Source organism: Corella eumyota, chromosome 7 (genome assembly GCF_963082875.1).
Source record: "Corella eumyota chromosome 7, kaCorEumy4.1, whole genome shotgun sequence".
NCBI lineage: Eukaryota > Metazoa > Chordata > Ascidiacea > Phlebobranchia > Corellidae > Corella > Corella eumyota.
This window is the reverse complement of record NC_137496.1, coordinates 8,963,022-8,974,284: the sequence shown is the minus strand read 5'-3', so window position 1 is coordinate 8,974,284 and position 11,263 is coordinate 8,963,022. Positions and strand designations below refer to the sequence as shown.

Genomic DNA, 11,263 nt, shown 5'->3' with positions numbered 1-11,263 from the left:
CATGGGCAATTTTACAGTTTGGTCCAATTTCGCATACTTCGACCCTACGTTTCGAAAGTAAACATTCATATTTTAAACGAATTATAAGACATACTAAAAATTTTATTAATGTGTGTTATACATTGGCACATAATCATCAATTATTGCAAGCCTGTTTGCTGGAAAAAGAATTTTTTACTGAAGATGCAATTGCTGTTTTACCTCCTGCCAAGTTTTCGAGTTATATTTTGAAAACTGTAGAAAATTTTGGGCTTGAGTTATTTAAATGCAATTTTATAACATCTGCAAAGTTTAAAGGTTCTTTGTACAAGGTTGAAATGTGTGTTGTTCTTTCTAAAGATGGGTATGATTTAGTTCTTGGTAAAGTGTTTGCAATGTTTATACACGATTGTAATTTATTTTTAATAGTTTCTCGTGAATTTGCTTATTACTTTCCTTATTATGGTGTTTATGAAATTGAACCATTGACAAAAGGAGAGCCTAAATTAGAGTGCTTGTCTGTTACTGATTTATATGACTATATTCCACTACCTGTTTATGTACTACACTCGACTGGAAACCGGTTTGTCTCATCTTAATTCTCTAGGTGAGCTTAAAATAGCCGACCTACAGCATTTAGAGCTAGATGACTTACTGGGAACTTTTCGTCTCGTTCAAGCGCGAAAATTAATCAAAGCTGCCAACATGGATTTCAGTAAGTATTTAATTTTCACACTTTTTTCTTTATATTAAATTTCATTTTGTATTTACAGCTTCGTCTGGAAGTGCAAGTACAGAGCCAGTGCTTTCGAGTTATTCAAATTCCAGTTCAGATTCCTTGATTTTTCCCTGGGACCAATGTTCCCCAGATCTGAAAGCAATTTTAGAAGAAGGTGGGGTTCCTAACTTTGGTCCGCGCAAAGAGCTGATCCACAAAACCATTGAAGCTGTGATAAATGTAAGTATAGTTGGTGGACCTTTATTTGTTAATTGTTTAATCCAGGCAAAATGTATAATGCTTTGACTCGCAGAGTCCTTTTTTCATTTCTTATTCCTGATTTATCGTTTATAAAGTTTTAATTTTTTAAGACCATTTTTTATAATTAAATTAAAATTGTAGATTTATAAAAAACCAGGCCGAAAGAACTTGGACAGAATTGATTTTAGCATTGTGTCAAAATATCTCAAATCATTTCGGGATATGGCTGATGGTGTTCCTATAGGTAATGGACATAACTCCATTGCCAATCAACTCTTTTTTAGATGGGAAAATGAGGCCAGAAAGAAGAAAAAAATATTGCATAAAAAACGTGAATTTGGTTCAACAGGTTTAAAATCCTCCTATGGATGTCGTAACTGGCAACCACCATCAGGTCAGTCTGATATAGAATCTAAAAAGTGGCTACAGAAAGTATTCAAGAGTCAGAATATTGATATGGAAAAAATTTGTGAGGTGATGAAGAAAACGTATGCATTGCAAAGAGAGGAAATCAATAAAAAAACAATAGTGCAAGAAGTATTTGGTTGAAATGCCGTTTTTGAGGTATCCAAAGTGCCTATTGCAGCACTACGGTCAGTTGACACAGAATAATGCAGAAGAACTTACTTCCACAATTGCTAACAGAAGTCTTCAAATCTACAAGTAAGCATTTGTAATAATAAAGAATCATTTTTTTAGTTTGCAAATGTTGACATATATGCTGTGCTGTGAAATTATTAAGTTAAGGTTACAACCTAATAATGTACCTAAATTCTGGTGTGTCTAAAATGTTGTGCAAAAGTTATTTTATAATTTCCTTTAGAATATTAAAAACACATGCGAAGCCGAGTGTTCTTAAAGTGATCCAGAGTATAAAAAAAAAGAATCAAGTCTCATTACAAATGAGACACCAAAGGCTGCATCAGTTTTGTCTATTTTAACATCTCACTTCAACGAGGAAATATCAGCAATTCTCAAATATGTGGAGGTAAATTTAATTACTTTTAATCTATATATCACTTGTTTCGGCCCTAATCTTGTAATTGCATGTTCAACTTAAACTTAAACAAGAGCTTACAATAGCACTTTTTATAACTAAAAATCAAGACCAGTAAATGATCTAGTATTTTTATCGCCATTTTTAACTAGCACTATAAAATACCATAATATTTGTGTTAAATTTAGGAGGAGAGTCTTCTTTTGGATGTAATTGAGAAAAGTGAACCAAGTCCAACTCTTTTTGTGTTAGGTAGGTCTATGTATTTTCGAATAATCTTATGTTGAATGTTTTTTCATTGCTCTTTCTCCAAATCAACAGTCATTTACTTTTTAGGTGATTCGCCAGCAAGGGCTCCAAACTTTGTCCTAGCCATAGAAAATATATTGATACTGAGGTGTGACAATTATTTTCTGGGTGTTGCATGCCTGTTTATTTCATACTATGTTTTCAACATGCTATACCCAAAAAAGGCTGTGGCAACACTGGAATTTATACAAAGGTTAGCATGAATGCGAGATATTGAATTTTTTCCAGTAATTTTTTTTTGAAATAACTAAGAACTTACTTTTTTATTCGATACTTCACCTTATGGTTTTAGGTTTATTTTCTTTGTATTTGGCAAAAATGTACGAAGGGACTGAAACTAATCAAATGTTTTCTTTTATACAGATACTTTGCTGAAATTAATGCTCCAGGTTCAAAATGCAGCAAAAAACGCTATACTGGGGGTGTACATCCGAAGGTTTTGGCATTGGGAAGGCTAGTGCAATTCACTACCCAAACTTTGGACTAAAAAGTTGAACAATTTTGTGCATTTTTATTTTACATGTATCTGTGTAAAAGTGTGTGTTTACTGTTCTTTTTTTGTGTAAAAATTGCTGCCAGTGATTTTGAACGTAAATAAAACTTGAAGCGTAGCAGTAAAAAATACCTTAAATATTCGCGTATTTTTTACGATAAAAATCAGTAAAAACTGGATAAAAACGGCGTTAATCGCGTATATTTTTACAGTATTTCGTACCGTAAAATTTACGGTAATACTCAGTAAAAACTGCTGCCTGTACTTTTCAGAGTAAAATTTTTAACAGTGTGGCTAAGATTAAGAAAATAAGGTTACAGTCACAAAATTGGTTACAGTAAAGGATTTTAGTTAAATTAAAATATTTTTAAAATCACAATATCAAATTAATTTTTTGTATTGTAGTGGTAGTTTTGTTTGGATCGCTTTACATAATATTTATTGATTTGCATTATCGTGTTCACATGTTCCTATAAGTATTGCAAACAAGAACTTGACATAAAAAACATTAATGTAGGTGACTATCATTAAGTAGAAATTTTTTGGTAAACTTAGGCTTTATTTAACTTAATACAGTAATAAAGAAACAGGATAAATAATAAAAAAACAACAAATAAACAAGTCAAAAGAAAGCCAATTTACAGTGTTGTCAAACAACAAAATCATATGTTCAAAATACGTTAAACTTTAAATTTGAACATAAGAAACTTTATTAATTTTAACACAACGTATTTATTTTTTATATTATGCTGTAACAATTATCGCCTAAACTTAGTTAAATTTTCGTTTAGAAATCACAGATTTATTTTTTCAAATTAAAAAAACTCTTTTTCAACGGTAATAAAAATATGGAACGCTTCACGATTTTGCGTGTCATCCTTGCGCAGGGGCCATGCTAATCTTCTCTGTATCGTTTCAATTTTAGTATATGTGTACCGCTATTAAGCAAGTACGTTTACCTTGGTAAATAAAGTCACATTTAATCAAAAGCACTTTTAAAATCTTCGCTTTATTACAGACGAAAATTCTATACTTGCGACCATCACAATTGTTTGGAGGAATTTTATTGTTTTTATTAATAAAACTTATTTTTTTCTTTATCATGTGATGTCAATAAAATTGTTATTGTCTTAGTATCTGTTTTGTTTTATATAATTTTTTTCAATTTTTTTACTTATAGCTTTTTTGTACAATTTTAATAATACATTTTTGTTGAAATTTTTTTTAAACTTATTTAATATCAAATAATTTTGAACTATATTTTATTTATCTAATAAATCTAGTTTGCTTTTATATTATGCTGTAACGATTATCGCCTAAACTTGGTTAAATTTTCATTTAGAAATCACAGATTTCTTTTTTAAATTAAAAAAACTCTTTTTCAACGGTAATAAAAATATGGAAAGCTTCACGATTTTGCGTGTCATCCTCGCGCTCCATGGCGAACGAAAGTTTACAGATTGGGAATTATTGAAACATATTGGGATTTCCAATCTGATTGGCTGTCGCGCTTCGAGTTCACTCAAGCGCGGCGATTCGAATTTGCGATTTTTTTTTGTATCGTGGGTCTGCCGGTCTAAGTTTTCGGTTTGCGCTTTCAGTCTAATCTTTTGTTTGCAAAGGTAGTTGCTCTTAGTTTTTGGAAAGTTTTTTTGGCAGAAAGTTTGCTTTTTTACCAGTAGGCTTTTGAATGCCTAGCTCTGTTTTGTACGGCAAGTTTAACGTTTGTTCCGTTCGTTTGTTAGCCAGTCTGTCGGCCGGGCAAAACAAGAAGGCTTTGACTGGGTTTAAGGTTTAACGTCGCCTATTTTGTATTTGTATTGCAGTGGTATATTTTTTGTGGGTACATGCAGACATGTCCAGTCGGGGACCAGAAGGTTCGGCCTGCAAAAAACGCGAGGGGTCGGTGACGAAATTGCCGCGTAAAATGTCAGTTTAAGACCATATTTTACCGATATTCAAAATAAAATTTGACAAAAAGTATAATACATAAAAAAAATTTAATAAGTTATTACGATCAATATATATGTTAGTATTTAGAATATTTTTTTTTTAAATTGTTGTCTTAAAAATGTATTTTTAAAACGGATTAAAGACGGGCGCTTTCGGCCTGCATAATTTTTATCTATCTGCAGGAATCCACGACATAATGCCCGCGTTTGATGTCAACGTAACACCGTTTTTATCAAAATTCAAAATAAAATTTGACGAAAAGTATAATATATATAAAAATTTTAACTGGTTGTTACGTTAATGACATATGTTATTTTTTAGAATAATTATTTTTTTTAAGACTTATGTTTCAAAAACTAAGTTTAAAACGGATTAAAGACAAGTGCTTAAGACCTTTAAAATTTTGGGACTAATCGCTATCGGGCTGCGAAATTTTAATTTCACTGATATACCATATTTTACAGATATTTAAAATATAATTTTGCAATAAGTACAATCTATAAAGAAATTTTGTGTAGTTTTGACACTTACGATTTATCTTAGCTTAACTGTCCCTTTAATGATTTATATATCAAAAACTAAATTTAGAAGGGAGAAGATTTTGCCCTAGGTTATTAGTTTTAAACATGTAAAAATTGTTTTTAATAAATCAAATTTTGGTATTTGTAAATTCGATTTTTTTTTTAAATTAATTTCAAGTTTTAGATATTTTTAAAACAAATTTGTTTTTTTTGTACATAAAGTTTGTTTTTTGTTAAGTAATTGTTTTTTTTTTAAATTAAATTTTGGTTTATATAAAACAAATTTAAGATTTTTTGTTTGCTTTTAGTTTTAATAGATTAGGAGTTTTCGGTTTGCTATTAGGCACCAAATTTCAAAAGTAAAGCTGGTATAAGCTAAATTTTTAGTCTATTTTAAATTATAAACTAAAATTTAAAACTAGTGGTGAATTTTGCAGGCCAAAAGCACTTGTTTTCCGTTTTAAGATTACGTTTTTGAGACAAAATTCTAATAAAATAAATATTTTAAAAACTAACATATATATTCATCGTATCAAATGATTAAAATTTTTGTATGTATTATACTTTTTGTCAAATTTTATTTCAGTTTCGATAAAATACGGCCTTACGTTGATATCAAACGCGGGCTTTACGCCGTTGACTTCCCGCAGTTAGATGAAAAATTGTGCGGGCCATAAGCGCCCGTCTTTAATCCGTTTTAAAAATACATTTTTGGAACAAAAATTTAAAAAAAAAATATTCTAAAAACTAACATATACATTTTTCGTATCAACTTTTTAAATTTTTTTTATGTATAATACTTTTTGTCAAATTTTATTTTGAATATCGGTAAAATATGGTCGGTCTTAAACTGACATTTTACGCGGCAATTTCGTTACCGACCCCTCGCGTTTTTTGCAGGCCGAAGCTTCTCACGGCCGAAGCTTCTGGTCCCCTATTGAGAACATATTCTTTATAGTTATTATGAATTCCTTAAATAAGAACAGATTTGTATTTTTTAGTACCAAAATGAATATTTTTTAGATCAAATATAATTGGCTTCCTTACACTAATGTTGGTGTAAAATAAAGTGAATCAATAATTTTCGCATCTTTGCGTTTTTCTTTATTAAAAATTGACTCCGTCATATAACCTAAAATTTAGTTTTATTTAGGTCCTAATTACTCTAATGTATCATCTTTAATCCAGCTTTTTTTGCTTTTTTTTAATTGCGGTGCAGGTATGCTTAGCGGCCAAACTTCCTAATATCAGGTATTAGAAGCCTCATAGGTAGAATGAATACAAGACTTCTAACAACTTAGACTAGTAGAAACAACACTTAACATTTCTTTTGCAGTAAAAAAGCCATCTCGGCCTCCCCGCTATTTTTCATAGTAAAGCTTGTATGCTCAGGCTAACGATGTAAACTAAAAAAAAACTTTTAATAATATTACTCTAAAAACTCACTCTAATCAAAAATTTACTCCTATAACAATATTTATTTATAATATTATTGCTGATATCAATGCGTTTCATTAGGTCTAAAAAAATGACTTTAAACCTGAAAGTAAATTACACAAATAAATATATAGTTGATTACCTTGGCTAAAGGATACTGTCTTTAACAAACATTACTCAAATTTGGTAGGTCTATTTTTAGTTGTAACTTAAACTGGAAAATGAAGGCTAGAGTTCGTAGTCCAGCATCGTTTGTACCAAGGGCCAAAACGATATAATTAACATTTTTAAACGGTTTTTCTTTTCCGTGTTCAATTGCGCTTAACTTGAAGGGCGCGTTGTTAGTAAGGGATACGATCTAATTTACTATCAACAAAATTGGAGCAAAATTATTTAAGCTTCTGAAAATAATTTTACATATGTTATAATATATTCCACCGTACAATTTTATTTGTTTTATAATTTAATGTGACAAAAATCTGCAGTGCTAAGTAAGACGAAGATTTTTAAAATATAATTTTAGTGGAAACAAGTGAATTTTATTATATATTAAAAGTTAACAAAATTAATAAAAATGTAGAATACCTTAGGAGACGCAATGTTTCTGCTTTTACTGTCTGTAACAAGCAAAACATAAGGTTTTTGGACGTAGATGGTAGAATTCAAATACGCTGTTATTTTATTGGAGCCACCTAGAAAGTATTTCCAAGAACTTTTCGTTCTTCGTCCGATTATTTTAAAAGATTTTTCATATTTTGGTACTACCTTGAATAAAAAGTGCAAAGTAAAATTTATTTTTACCCTAAATCAAAAGCTTATTTCAATAACCTTCAAACCGGTAAACTTTGTTTGACTTTTCACCACACGTTCTAAATATTTAAAATCGCTTACTTAAATAATCAAAATAATCTTTAATTAAAATAATTGCCTTTAACATTCAATTAAAATAATTGCCTTTAAAGTAAATTATGTAAATGACAAATTTGCAAAAACTCTTGCAACATTTTGCTTTTAAAGCTAGTACAAAAAGACAGACTTCTAAATTTATGTTTTTTTATAACAAAAAACATCTCTACCACGAAATGATGAAGTTATTTGATATCTTTTAATCACCAAATTATAACAAAGAACATCTTTCTTACGAAAAGATAAAGTTAATGTTGTTTTTTTATTTACTAAAAAGCTGATATACTCAAATATGAGATAAGATTTTTGTTATGGCGATTAAGCGACATTGTTTCGATGTAAATAAGCCAAATGGCTTTGTTTAATTACGAGTACTCAAAAGGACAATTTAACGTTATGGTTTTTAATTTGAAAATTTAATTTTGCAAACTACTTTTTTCTAAAAAAAGTTTTAAATTAATTGTGTTATTGGGTTTATGTTTATTTATTTTACAAGTGGTTTAAATGTATAGGGTTGTTAAATGTAGTGTTAGTGTAACAGAAACTTAAATGTCTGGCTACTGTTTAGAATTTGCTGCAACTTTCGCTTAAACAGTAAGTAAACGTAACAGAACTGAGCGAGTTTTTGTCAAAAAAGAACTGTTACGCGCTTTACTGACGCTACACAACATATAATTTTTTCTCAAGGTTACCAAGCGAAACGAATCAAATTTAAAATCACTTTATTGTTGTTAACAAATATATTTTGTCAAATTGGCGTATATAGACGATATATACTTTTATTTTGGTTATACTATAACAATTATTAAGGTTATATTTTTACAAGTGTAAAGCACAAACTAAAGTTAAGAAAGGCAGCAAACACTAATATTTGTTGCCAGGGGTACAAGTACTTACGTATATTGTACGTTATATTAAAAATTGTTTGGAATTATTTAATAAAAAAAATACATAAAAGATGTTAACCAAAATATTTAGTTTATTTATGTATAAAATACTTAATGTGTGTTAACCCATGTGACGTTTAGTGATTAGAACTATTTTTATATGATACCCAACAAAATTGTCGGATATATGAAGTTTTAAGAAAAACTTACTGTTCTAACAGGTAAACTTTGCTTCAGTAACACTCGACCTGTCCGTTTCTTGTAAGTGTTTGTCAGCCAAGGTTGGCGATTCTGGCTTGTAAATTTCCAAAATTAACAAATAACACTAATTTGTTAGAATACAGCCAACCTAATTAAATATACTTTAAATAATTTAGCTTTACTAGGAATCAAACAATGGTACTTCACCTTACTGAGTTGGTTACACAATCATTTTATCAAGTTTATGTACGCTTAATTTATAGGCCTTCGAAAATAATGCTCGTTGCACAAAAGTAAATTACCGTCAAACTTATAAGTAATGTGTTTAATATAATTATTATTTTAATTAATAAAAAAGTTACAATTATGAATCAAATTCATCTAGTCGCGTGTGGTTTTGGATTGTTTGAAATAAAACTTAACCTCACTTTTTGCCATACGTAAATGTCATCTTATAAATTAATGTTTTTTAAATGTCTTTTTTTTTCCTGCAAAACATGGTCAGTCTTCAAAGTTGCCTTTGTAAACACTTTTTCAAGCGATGGGTTAGATTCCAACAAACATTGTCGTCGTGGAGGGTTTATTTTATAATGATGTTGTAAGCAAATGTAAAACGCCGACCGAAATCTTGGCCGCAGTATAGACACCAGATTTTGCGTCAATTGTGTAGATTATCGGGGCTGTATCTCGCGATATTTCTTGGGTGTCGAAGATTTAAACCTAAGATTCTTTGAAGAGAGTTTAGTGGGTTCATTTCAATAATTAAAATCTCTGGTCCAATCAAACTAATTGTCGTGATGTTCATACACACGTTCTTCTATATCTTTAAAAAAATTTAAATTTTTGTGTCTACTTGTCAGGCAGTAAACCCATATGACTACCCTTGAAAACTTGCCTTTATTTAAAAAAATTTTAAAGTATTTATTAAAAGAATATAAAAATTGACCCTTCATTATCAATTTCATTTAAGAATTATCCCGATCGACGATTTTTTGAAATAAAATATCACTAAAAGCCTTAAAACTCCCTTATACAATAATACAATTACCCAGTTTACATTATTTAGTTTTATCTTCGTTTAGTTTTATCTTCGTTTACATTATTTAGTTTTATCTTCGTTTTTATCTTCATTTAGTTTTATCTTCGTTTATTTAGTTTTATCATTATTTAGTTTTATCTTCGTTTAGTTATAAAACATCTTCTATTGCGAGTTTTAGTACAATTATTAATAACTAACTGAATATGGCTGTTTTAAACTCCTTTGTAAATCTGCTTAACGCAAAACAACCTGTTTTTATATTGTTTATTGCACAAAAAACACAAATCAAATTAACAGGTTGCCAATTGTATATATTAGCTTTCTTTAAACAGCTTCTTTGTTCTCAGTTGTTTTCTATTTTTGTTTAACCACTTATACCATTTAACACACCACTAATACCATTTTATCCTACAAAAAACAGATTCAAACGTGTTTAAACAAACCTAATAATGCTTTGTTTTTACTTGGCAGTCTGTAAAATTCAAACCATACAATTTGGCATTTTTACTGTCTGACAGATATTTGTAGGTGACTTTTTGTAATATTACACATTTAAATTGACAGTTAACCAATTAATACGGCAATTATAAGATAAAATAACGGTTTATGTCAGACTATCCGCCAATATTTTACTGTAAAACTTGTTGTTTGGCATGTTTCAAAGTGTCCGTCGGTCAGACAGCTTAACTGCCGTTTTAAAATTGATTAAACCCGTATTTGTTTTTATTTACTAACCAAAAACTATGTAAATTTCATTCTACATCTTAATTTTATCCATTTGTTTGCATTTTATCAACAAAATATCGCTTAAACTAACAAAATCACGTATGCGCTCACTAGCCTAAGCGATCGCGTAACCGAAGACCGGTGAAAAGCCCGGGCTTTTTCGAATTAGACCACCTCTTTAGCAGGGCCAAAATAGCCCGTTTTTTTTCGCCGAGTTATGATATTTTTGGACTAAATTAGTCCAAAGCCCAGAAAAAAGTGGACATGGAAACGGGCTAACTATAAACAGCTCACCTTCTAGGTTTAATAACAGAGTTGAGGAAAAACATTGGGCCAATTAATGCCCGTTCTTTGACATATAGCCATGTTCTTTTTTCCCCTACAAATTTCTTTCTGTTACCCCCTTAAATTAACCTGATTTAGTGAAGGAAAATGTTAAAAATGTGGGTAGGAAGAAGGTAATTTATTTTAATTTAAAGTAATCGTTGATTAATTTGAAGTGTAAGAGAAAAAACGACGCGGTTCCGTTGTTTATGTTACAGAAGATAGTTTTAGATATATTCCCAATGCTTAGAAAGGACGTGGGCCTGGTTGTATTATTTAAATGCACATTAGAAAAGGCAGAAAATTGTAGAGGGTCCGATGGTTCAGACAGAAATAAGTTTTATTCAACTAACCCTTATAAAGAGTATGATTTTTATAAAAATGAAAAGATTAGAATAAATAATGCACTTAAGTGTGCAGCTAAAATTCAATTGAGCTTTTAATTAAAAGTTTTTGATAATACAACAAAATAAAAAGTACAATGATGAGACGTAGATCATTAAATATTCCAA

The 11,263-nt window shown here is 29.7% G+C and overlaps 1 non-coding gene across 1 annotated transcript; it reads right to left on the bottom strand.

Annotated features, from left to right (window-relative positions):
* Window positions 1-3,599: 3,599 nt before the first annotated feature.
* LOC145761947 (U6 spliceosomal RNA) lies at window positions 3,600-3,704 on the bottom strand. Its single transcript, XR_014287599.1, has one exon. It is a non-coding gene; the product is annotated as a U6 spliceosomal RNA (small nuclear RNA).
* Window positions 3,705-11,263: the final 7,559 nt, after the last annotated feature.